General features: G+C 45.0%; 1 pseudogene; it reads right to left on the reverse strand.

The window, feature by feature from the left end:
- The window catches only part of LOC149324290 (uncharacterized), a 380,857-nt pseudogene that overhangs the window by 83,649 nt on the left and 284,985 nt on the right, over positions 1-12,223 (reverse strand).

The following is a 12,223-nucleotide window of genomic DNA, read 5'->3' on the forward strand; positions in this document are numbered from 1 at the left end:
GAGATTTTAGCATTCTCTCTTCCTCTCCAAAGATAGATAGGACTTTTCTGCATAGGATGGAGGACACCTGGCTCAAGGACACTACAGTGGACCCTTGTTATACGCTGGGGTTTGGTTCCAAGATCCCCCGTGAATAACAAAATCCGTGTATGCTCAAGTCCCATTAAATATAATGACAGAGCAAAATTGTGTCCCTTATAAAAAATGGAAAATCAAGGTAAATTTATACTTTTTGGAACATTTTCAATCCGTGTATGCTTAAATCCGTGTATAAAAAAATCAGTGTATAAGAAGGGCTGACTGTATGTGTGAAAGGGATCTAGGAGCCCTAGAAGACCAGAAGTTGAACATGGGTCAACAGTGCGATGCGGCAGCTAAAAAGGCCAATGTGATTCTAAGCTGCATCAATAGAAGTATAGTGTCTAGGGATGTAATGGTGCCTGTTTCTTCTGCCTTGGTTAGGCCTCACCTAGAATACTGTGTCCAGCTCTGGACACCACAATTAAAAAAGGATGTTGACAAATTGGAGGGTGCCCAAAGGAGAGTGACTAAAATGGTGAAGGATCTGGAAACCATGACTTAGGGAGCTGGGGATGTTTATGCTGGAGAAGAGAAGATTAAGAGGTGATATGATAGCCCTGTTTAAATATTTGAAAGGATGTCATATTGAGGAGGGAGCAAGCTTCTTTTCTGCTGCTCCAGAGAACAGGACCCGGAACAATGGATGCAAGCTCCAGGAAAAGAGATCCCACCTCACCATTAGGAGGATCTTCCTGAGAGTAAGGGCTGTTTGACAGTGGAACACACTCCTTCCTCGGAGTGTAGTGGAGTCTCCCTCCTTGGAGGTCTTCAAGCAGAGGCTGGATGGCCATCTGTCGGGGATGCTTTGATTGAGATATCCTGCATGGCAGAATTGGGTTGGACTGGATGGCCCTTACGGTCTCTTCCAACCCTATTAATCTATGAGCGCAAGCTCATATGCCTCATCAGTTATTTGATGCCTTTAATAGTTTATTGAGTCCAATAGTGTCAAGAATAAATCTGTGACTTTTTTCCTGTCATGCTTTTGCCTTTTTTGGGGTTTCCCAAATCCTGGGTTATGTTTAGATTTATTTGGTTAAAGTTATGTTACACTGTGAATGTACTGATGGTTCTTTGATGGATATTTGTATGACTAATATGGAATATGCTGACATTATGTATTGTTTATGATGAGTTTATTTGAGGTTAAGTATTACAGAAATGTTATAAGAATGTTATTTGTTTTGCTTGGTTTCCATAAAGCCAATGATTATCATGTATGAAAATAAACCTGTATTATGAGAATAACAAATTTTAATAAATGGATACAATGTAAATGATGCGAAGTCTTTTACTCTTCGTACTTTTGTGCCTTTTGTTTTAAACATTTTGTGTAAGATCTTCTGTCATGGCCTTTAGCCAGCACAATAAACGATTTGAATTGAAAAATCAACTGGACAGAATGTATAATGAAACGTATTAAGAGAAGCCAATTATGCCAATAGTGATGTATAGTAATCCCTCCATATTTGCATGGATTAGGGGCACAGGACCCAGTGAATATGGAAAATCACGAATAACCCCTCTCACCATGGCAGTGGTGGGAAAAGACCCCCTCGGCTCCCCTCTGGACCCTGCCATGCTTGGATCAGTCCATGTTTGGATCAATCAGGCGAGCCAGGCATGGCAGAGGTCCAGAGAGGGCTCAGAGGGGTCCTTTCCCACCCCTGCCATGACTGTATCACCTAATCCAGGCATGGCAGAGGTCCAGAGAGGGCTCAGAGGGGTCCTTTCCCACCCCTGCCATGACTGTATCACCTAATCCAGGCATGGCAGAGGTCCAGAGAGGGCTCAGAGGGGTCCTTTCCCACCCCTGCCATGACTGTATCACCTAATCCAGGCATGGCAGAGGTCCAGAGAGGGCTCAGAGGGGTCCTTTCCCACCCCTGCCATGACTATATCACCCGATCAGGCATGGGAGAGGTCAGAAGAGACCTTGCAAGTAATCAATTTGTGAATTCCAAGTTCATGAATTAGGAGGGATGACTGTATATGCAACCACATGATTGGAGGATGGTTTAATGAAGGTTATTAATTGTTTGATGAAGTTTGATAGAGAATAAATGCTAGACTGTTATGTTATATAGATAAATATATAGGTTTAATTGATTTAGTGAATTTAGATTTTTAAATTTAAACTTTAGGATAAAAGTGTGAATTAGGGGCTGTACAGACCACACCAGAAGGGTCACTTGAAGCAGTCACTGCAAAGGCTGGGTTGGGGCTGCGGCAACCACATGCCATGGCCTCAATCTGGATTTTTGCCGGACCAAAAACAAGTGGCATATTGTGATGGCAAACCTTTTAAGGACTAAGAGCCCAAACTGAAAGGCATCCCTGCACCATGTATCACCTGGTCACAGGGAGGGGGCAGGACTTCCCCAGAGACAGTCAAAGGCAAAAGGTAAGATGGCCACTGAGGAGGATTTTGTGGTTTTATTTTTCAATTTTATTAAAAATATTCTTTTTTGCCCGCCTGGCAAAGCCCCAAGGCCACTCAAAAGCGAGCGACTCGCAGGAGCACTGCCGATACCACTTAATTTGTAATCTGCTTACAAGCGTTAGCTATGTAAAGCGAGCCTACCAATTAAAATACTTCCTTCACAAGAGGATCCATCTGGATGATTGTGTGGATGATATTGGAGCAACGGGATGGGTGAGGAGAGAGAGAGAGATGAAGCAGGCTGGGAAACGTGAAACGAGAAGACAATGATTGAGGCGAAGGGAGACCGTGTTGGGGATCTGCGGAGACACAAAAGAGTAAAGGAAAAGGAAAGAAAGAAAGGAAAGGAAAACTGCATCAGATTGATTGGTGGGGATAAGAGCGCAACTGAGGTGAGAGAACGCCAGCGAGAATTTTGGGGGATTGGACTTGCAGACTCAGTTGGTCCAACTAACAAAGTCCTTGAGGTTCATGAGCTGACCGAGGTGTAGCTTGCTGGAGGTGTATGGAATGGAGAGTGTTGAAACCTGAACTTGATCTGTGCTTTAATCGAATTGAATTGAACTGAATTGAACTGAACTAATTGTTTGCTGGGACAAAATTCTTATGAGACAAAATGGAGGGTGACGATTGTGGAGAGCTCTGAGGGTAAAAATTGAATGTGGGTTTGGAGAAGTGCGTTTGGAGTTCAGAGAAAAGAGATGGGAAAACGTGGAGGACTTTAGACCGGCTGCCGAGAGATTCTGCTACAATCAAGGTCTAACACAGGTGGACTTAAGTGAGAAGTGAAACGCAGGTGGATTCAATCAATTTGGCGCTTTGGAGTGAAGGAGAGTATGAGGAAAGGGAGGGGGTAAAACAAGGAGAGGGCTTCACTGAATTTATGCTAAACAGGTATTAAAAACTGTTATAGAAATAGCTATTGGCAAGAGTTGCTACACTGTTGCTTTGCTAATTGTATTTCACTTAAAGTATCACTTTGAAGCTACATTTTAAATATTACTTTGAAGCTTTCAAGGTATCACTGGAAGCTTTGAAACTCTGAAGCTGGTAAGTGGCTAAAAACAGTTTGTTTAATTTACTAATTATTGAATACTGAGTTAGATATTTAATCATTGCTACAGACAATTGTTTGAATTAACACAACTTTTTGACTGAGTATTGATAAGATTTAGATTTAAGTTTGATAACCTTCTTTCTCCTTAGGAATACTGGATTTAAAGGATAATTAGGCCACACTATTTGTGAAGGTTCTTTACGTAAGTGACTTATTTAGCTATTTTCTATGTGAGTAAAGGGGGGGACTGTGTAATAGGAACGTATATAAGAACGTATATTGTCTGTGGGCAAAAAGGGGATTTAGATAATCAAATTACACTGGGAAAGGGTTGACTGGTATAATAAATTAGCTTTAATTAGAATAAAAGGGATTATATTAAAATTTGGAATTAAGAATAATTTATAAATTTAAAATTGAAATTGAAATCTAAACTTTATACCTTGTAAGTTGATATTTTGAATTTGAAATTAGAAATTTAGAATCTAGAACTAATAAAGTATAATTTGAGCCTACCTATCTAAATCAGGAAGAAAATTTAAAGGCTTATTGGTTCCCCGAGATAAAAGTAAAGGAATTGAAATTTGAAAGTTGAGAGATTGAAAATTCAAACTAAAAGACTAATCTGGAACTGGTCTGCTAAACTAACCAAATAGGTGTAATTGTGAGAGAGATAGTAAATTTATCTAACCTCAAATTATTATAATTTGGAAATTTAAAATTTAGAAATTTCAATTTGAATTGCAAAAGTTAGAATCAAGCAACAAGATTTGAATTCTGAAATACTTTTCTAGGCCTCTTTATTGTTCCTTTTATTAAATATAATTTAACATCTGTCTAATTTGAAATTCTAGTAGTTTTACTCCTTTTCTCTCCCCCCCCATCCTTGTTATCTTATCCCTCTATTTCCTTTTTACTAATTATTAAATATGGCAGAAGGAATGAGGAAAGCTATGGCGCAAGCAGCAGCCGCAATAACAAGAAGGACCTCAACTGATATACCAACAAAAATGAACGATCTGAATGAAACAATGATGGAAGAAACAAGAAGAATGCTCCAGGGAAGCAACGAGATACAAAAGTCTAGAGAAGAACTGAAAAGAGAATTTAAGACTGAACTAGGAGAAGTAACAACTGGATTGGATAAAATTGACGATGACTGAAATGCCATAAGTGGAAAAGTAGAAAAACTGGAGAAGGATGGGATGCGCTGCCCCTTCTGCCCCGCGCATGCGCCGCGGCTTGAGCGCGTATGCTCAAGGCCGCGTATGGCACGCCCGCCTATGGCGAGGTTCCACTGTACTTTTATTGATGCAGCCTAAAATTGCATTGGCCTTGTTAGCTGCCGCATCACACTGTTGACTCATGTTCAACTTGGGGTCTACTTGGACTCCCAGATCCTTTTCACGTGTACTTTCATTCAGCAATCTGTCCCCCATCCTATATCTGTGCTTTTCATTTTTCCACCCTAAGTGCAGTACCTTACATTTCTCTGTGTTGAATTTCATTTTGTTAGCTTTGGCCCAGCTTTCTAGTCTATTCAGGTCATTTTGAATCTTGATCCTGTCCTCTGGGGTATTAGCTATTCCCCCTAATTTGGTGTCATCTGCAAATTTGATAAGTATGCTCCCAATTCTGTCATCCAGGTCATTGATAAAGATGTTGAATAGCACTGGGCCCAGGACAGAGCCCTGTGGGACCCCACTGGTCACTTCCCTCCAGGATGAAAAGGGGCCATTTTTGAGCACCCTTTGGGTTTGGTCAGTCAACCGATTACAAATCCATGTAACAGTTGCCTTGTCTAGCCCACATTTTACAAGCTTGTTTGCAAGAATGTCATGGGAAACCTTGTCAAAGGCCTTACTGAAATCAAGATATACTATATCCACAGCATTCCCTTCATCTACCAAACTGGTAATTTTATCAAAGAAAGAGATTAGATTTGTCTGGCATGACTTCTTTCTCTGAAACCCATGTTGACTTTTTGTGATTATGGCATTGCCTTCTAGATGTTCACAGACTCTCTCTTTAATGATCTGCTCCAGAATCTTTCCTGGGATTGATGTCAGACTAACTGGACGATAATTGTTGGGATCCTCTTTCTTCCCCTTTTTGAAGAGGGGGACAACGTTTGCCCTCCTCCAGTCGGCTGGGACTTCTCCTCTTGTCCAGGAGTCCTCAAAGACTATTATTGCCAATGGCTCTGATATTACATTTGCCAGCTCTTTTAATACCCTTGGATGGAGTTCATCTGGTCCTGGAGACTTATATTCGTTTAGGTTAAACAGGTATTCCTCTACTATCTCTTTCCTTAATCTGTGCTGAAATTCCCCTATTCTGTCCTCTGCTCCATTATCCTCAGGTTGAGCTCCCTTTTCCTTTTCTGAGAAGACGGAGGCAAAGAAGGTCTTGAGTAACTCTGCCTTTTCTCTGTCCCCTGTTAACATTTTGCCATCTTCTCCACGCAGTGGCCCTACCGTTTCCTTCTTCTTCCTCTTGCTGCGGACATATCAAAAAAAGCCCTTTTTGTTGTTCTTAACCTCTCTAGCAAGACTGAGTTCATTCTGTGTTTAGCTTTTCTGACTTTACCCCTACACATATTGTCTCCCTTCGCCACGGAACTCAGTTTAAAGCCCTCCTGATCAAGTTCTTGAGACTGTTGGCAAAAACATTTCTTCCAACTGGCGTGAGATGCAACCCGTCTGCTGCAAGAAGTCCCTCCTCATGGAACCGCAGCCCATGATCGAAGAATCCAAATCCTTCTCGGCGGCACCATCTGTGAAGCCAGTTGTTCACATCTGCTATTTTCCTCTCCCTTCCTGGACCATGCCCTTCAACTGGCAGAAGAGACGAGATGACAACCTGTACATCCATTCCTTTCAGCTTCCTACCAAGCGCCTCGTAATCCCTTTTGATGTTCTGAAGGCTGTGTCTTGCAGTATCATTAGTTCCCACGTGGACCAAAAGGAAGGGCTATTTGTCAGTAGGCTTGACCAGTCTTGTCAGTCTCTCTGTCACATCATGGATCTTTGCACCTGGAAGACAACACACCTCTCGAGACATCTTGTCAGGCCTACAAATCACTGCTTCTGTACCCCTCAGCAAGGAGTCCCCCACTACGACCACACGCCTCCTCCGAGGCTTAGCAGCGACTGTTCCCTCGGGTGGGACTCTCAGGCTCCCCTGCTCCGTCCCTGAAGTCTGTCCATGCTGCTCTTCTTCATCCTCCTTGATAAGGGAAAGAGCTTCGAATCGATTCTCTAGCTGCAAGTTCCCCGAACAATCCCTTCTTGGCTTACTTCTCTTTGTGACATTCCTCCAGCTGTCTGCCTCCTGTGTATGGCAAGTGACCTCCTCGGCTCCAGCATCTTCCTCTGCGTGGTATTCGTCCAGGATTGTTAGTTCTGTTGTGTCCAGGAAATCCTCCTGCTCCCTAATATGCTGAAGTGTAGCTACTCTGGATTCCAACTGCTGCACTTTCTCCTCCAAGAGGGCTACCAACTTGCACTTGGGGCATGTGAAGTTCTCCACTTCTGTAGGCAAGAAGACAAACATCCCACAAGTGTTGCAGGTGACTGCCGTGGTTCCGTCAGTCTCCATACTGAAAAGTCTTAGGAAATTACTGGAACAGGACTGTGGGCTTCCTCCTGAAAAAAAGAATCCTCCAGAAAACACCAGCGTTAAGCCCCTGAAGTTTCAACGATTTGTGGCAGTGAGCTCTAATCAGCTCTGCCTCTGCTGTAGATTTCCTTGGATGAAAATAAATGAAATAAAAATAGAATTCAAATTTCTGGGAGGAGTAATATAGAGCTAGTCTGCTAGCTCCATCCCCTAATGACTCACAGGTGTGACTCACTGAAGATGTGACTACAAACACACTCTTCCTAGAGTTTAAAACACAATTAAACAGTCACCACTTACAATGGCTGCCCAGCTACCTCTCTCCTCCTCCTCTCTGTAGCAGGAACTGCTCTGCAGAGGCTCTGGGAGGAGTAATAAAGAGCTAGTCTGCTAGCTCCGCCCCTAGTGACTCACAGGTGTGACTCACTGAAGATGTGACTACAAGCACACTCTTCCTAGAGTTTAAAACACAATTAAACAGTCACCACTTACAATGGCTGCCCAGCTACCTCTCTCCTCCTCCTCTCTGTAGCAGGAACTGCTCTGCAGAGGCTCTGGGAGGAGTAATAAAGAGCTAGTCTGCTAGCTCCGCCCCTAGTGACTCACAGGTGTGACTCACTGAAGATGTGACTACAAGCACACTCTTCCTAGAGTTTTAAAAAAAGTTAAACAGTCACCACTTACAATGGCTGCCCAGGTACCTCTCTCCTCCTCCTACTCTCTGTAGCAGGATCTTCTTCTGATCCTGTCCTCTGGGCTATGAGCTGCTCCCCTTAATTTGGTGTGATCTGCAAATTTCTATCATTTCTGTCCTTGCAAATCACCCCTAGATTCAAACTCACAATCTGTGAATGAGAATATCATCTTTGGGATGGGGCTTAACTACATGATTTGTTGTTGTGTTCCTTCAAGTCATTTCCAATTTATGAGGACTTTAATGTGAACCTATCACAACATTTTCTTGGCAAGATTTGTTCAGAAAGGGGTTGTCTTTGCCTTCTTCTGAGGCTGAGAGAGTGTGAATTGGCCAAGCTCACCCAATGGGTTTCGAACCCTGGCCTTAGTCCAATTTCAAACCACTACAACCACATTGGCTCTCTTAACCGCAATGACAGAACTGCCTCCATTTCTAATAATTTCTAACTAATTTCTGGAGTGTTCCTTCCGTCTGGGAAATGGCAACGGCACGACAAATGGATAGTAGTGAGAAAAGGGCTTTCTTGTTACTACAGATTTGTCGTGCCCTTTTTTCTATTTGTGTATTTTATATGTATTATCCTATTATTTCTTAGACGGTATGCCATAGGCAGGTTTACTCTTATATATTTATTGTTTTATGTACAGTGCTGTGCAAATCTACAGCGCCATATAAATAAATAAATAAATAAATAAATAATAATAAATAACAAGATGAAATTCCTGAGAACAGAGACCAGGGTTAGGCTTGGCTTGGCAAAAAACCCTGCAGCACTTAAAGACACAGAAAAAAGCATCCTGCAGTTGATATACACAGGTGACATTTACCTCCTTCGGGCTGATGCAGAGATGGATATCCCTTTCCTTCTGCACCAACCAAAGCATAGCATGGACACACTACAGCTCTCTTACACAATGGCTATTCCATGCCTTGTGAGAGTGGTGGGGGATGAGGGGATGGGGAATTGGAGAGGACTGTGGCTATGTCCCCGTAGCTAAATGTGAAATGATTGATCTCCCCAGTGGCCCTCAGAGGAAGGTGTCTTCATTTTGCTTCTGGCTGCAGAAACACAGCTGGATGCGTCTCCAATACCTCTCATCCAGCACTCTCATCAGGCATGGAATGGCCATGCAGGAAGACTTCCACTACTCTATGGAGGACCTACGTCAGTGAATGGCCAGTTGTGGCTGGAGTGACACTGGAACATAGAGAGTTCTGCTGGGTCAGGCTGTCTGGCCTGGTGGCCCCGCATTCTCCCAGTGGCCAAACCAGTTCCCTCCATCCCCCAGGGAGGCCCCTGATCAGGCAGGGCAGGAAAGGAGCTCTCTCTTCTCAGGTTGCTCCCCTTCCATGGGATCCAGCCCTCCTCCCAGGATCGGGGGGAATCAGAGGATTGATCTGATGGGAAGGGAGCACCCAATTCCCATGGCAGCCTTCTTAGGGTTAACCAACAGGATTCAAGCCCCTTCAGATTTTAAGTGCAGGAATACTAATTTTTCATGCTGTGTCATTATCACTGATGAGAATTTGACTTCTCTTTCATGCAGAGGAGGAGGAGGACCTGCTTTATGTCAGAGGTGGAGAAGCTCTAGCTCCTGGTCTTGATAAGACCTGCATTACTCCCCTCATCATGATTCCCTTCCCATTTAGACACGGGTGAAAATAATTATTTCATTTTTACAAATGAGACTAATCTCTAAGATTAACTGCTGTGTTTATGTGTCAGTCATAGCTGAAACATGAGTTGTGCACCATGAACTTGCTGTGCTCATTTGGTGAAGTGGTATGTGCCTCACCTCTCGCCAAAGACCACGCTGCCTATAATGTCGGATTGGATTGCTGTTCTTTCTGGAACTGCCCCTTCGTGATTGGGACTAGCTGATCCTTCACAGAGGGCAGTTGGAGATTCATCAGGTGGAGATGGAGTGTGATCACTGGTTAGGTCTGGAGTTGACACCACAGTGCCCGCTGTTGGCGGCATTTCCCGTTGTAGTTCAGAGTCCTCGTGTGGCCATGGATGCTGTGCACTGGCCACAACTGCCTGTTCCATGTCCAGCTCCCCTCCCTCAGATGGTGGATGGTGAACCGTCGTGTCCACACCGCGTTCGCCCTCAGAATCTGTGCCTGCCACAGGAACCCCCACGATGGATGCCTCTGCATCCATGTTCTCCTTCGTGGTCTGCAACACGGAGATCGTGGGATCCACTCTATCCCGCTGAACCTCCTGCTGAACACTGGCATGACTGGGCAAAAGGGTGCACTCTGGTTTCGCCTAGGTCTGGGACGACGAGAGGGGCGCCACTGTGCCCGTTTGACATGGCGGTACAAGTCCTTCCTCACAAATGCAAGGCATTCATAGTCACTGTATACTGCAAAAGTCCAGTGTCCCTTACATCCTTTGTATTGGACAGGGACACGTGCTGTGGGAACCAGACCCGGTGGGGCCCTGAAACCTTTCACCAGAACCTTGGTATCGTTGTCAATGAGGTCAGGGTCAACAAAGGATCGATGCAGGGCTGAGATCTGTGTGCCTGAATCCCTGTATGCTATGACTTCCTTGTCACCCACCCACAGGGTGTGTCTCAGGTGTACAGGAATCATGGAGGGATCAGGATCCACTGCTGCACCAACTTCAGCCACGGGACCTGGGCGTGAGTCATAGCATGTATCGTGCTAGGCTTTTGTGGGCACTGAGCCCTAATGTGTCCTAATTGTCCACAGGAAAAACATTTTGGGGCATCTTTATCCTTGGGCTTTCCTTGTGAGGGCGAAGAGGGTTGCCGTTGTCCCTGACTGTGATGAGGTTGAGATTGTCGAGGTGGCTGAGGCGGGGTAGGCGTAGTGGCCTTGGGAAGTTGCGATTGAGAACTGTCCTTGTAAGGGAAGTGAGGTCCAGGCTGTGATCTCTTAATATAGCCTGCATTGGGCAGTCCAGGCTGGTCCCTTCTTAACTCCGAGTATCTGTCTGCTGCTATCGCAGCCTCTTGCAGGTTCTTGGGATCCTTGTCCAGCACATAGTGGACTACCTCCGACGGATAGTGAGCCAAGAACTGCTCCAGATCAATGCGAAAACAGATCTCCTCTATGGAAGTTGCTTTAGTCGCATGAAACCAAAGTTCCCTCCTGCGTTGGACTGAGTAAGCCAGGTCTAGGCCGGATGAGTTTGGTTTCCTGGTTATCTCTCTGAAGCGCCTCCTAGCTGCTTCAGGGGTGATGCCAAGGCGTTCTCTCGCTCTCGCTAGAAAGAGTTGAAAGTCCTGCATCTTCTCCAGTGTCATTTTGGTTTCAACATCCCAGAGGACACCAGTGAGTTGCAGGCGAAGTTCATGCATGTACTGGTCTTCAGAGACCCCATAGTGTACACAAGCTCGCCGAAAACTTTCAAGGAAGCTTTCAAAATCTTCGCCCTCCTTGTAAACGGGGTAGTGTCACCCTTCATCTCGCACCGGCAGCAGCGGCGACTGTGGCTGGCTCTGGCGGCGGTCAGCCAGCAATTCGATCACCTGGTGTTGTAGTTCATCGTTCCGTGCCGTCAACTGGCTCTGTATTTCTTCATTTTGTTCAGTCTCCTTGCGTTGTCGTTCAACCATGTGGGGTTGCAGTTCCTCATTCCGTTCACTCGCCTTGCGGTCCTGTTCAGCCATCTGGCGATGCAGTTCATCATTCAGCCATTGCATATCTGTGAACATGGTCAGCATCTGGGACCACATATCCATGCTGAGTGGGGATGCTGGGCCAGGCAATGGAAATGCTGCATCATCTACCGCCTGTGAGGTTGGTTGGATGGTGTCCTTTTCCATGGCCGTGACTTTGCCACAACGCAGAAGCATATACTAACTGCTAACTATAGTGTAACACGCGAAAGAACTAATAAAAAAACCCACAATAGCTTGCATGAAATGAATGTGTGTGCAGAACAAGCTGCAATAAATGTGAGCCAGAGATGAGAGGGAAAGAGCAGAAGAACTAACTTCCCTCCCTGTAGCTCTCCAACTTCACCACTAGGTGCTGGTCCTTAGCCTCAGTGGCCAAAGGAGTGGGGGGGGGGGAACTGGTCACTTTTAAAACCCACTGACCCCCCCCCCTTAACTTCTGGCTAGGGAAAAAAACCAGCCCCTCCCGGTGAGGGCTAAAAATCCCCCCTCCCTTTTCTAGTCAGAGAAAGACACAGCTACAGGAAATGCACCTTTTGCTCCTGAGATGAGGCCAAGCAATAAATGCCACCTTTGATGTCCCTTTGCCAGCCAAGCAGAAGATCAAAGGCACCTATGTGTTGCCCTAGCACCCCTCCCTTGGCTCCCTCCTCCCAGCCATTTGGAGAGAG

This window comes from Sceloporus occidentalis, unplaced genomic scaffold, assembly GCF_023333645.1.
Source record: "Sceloporus occidentalis isolate IW3139 unplaced genomic scaffold, rSceOcc1.0.p SCAF_1, whole genome shotgun sequence".
Lineage (NCBI taxonomy): Eukaryota > Metazoa > Chordata > Lepidosauria > Squamata > Phrynosomatidae > Sceloporus > Sceloporus occidentalis.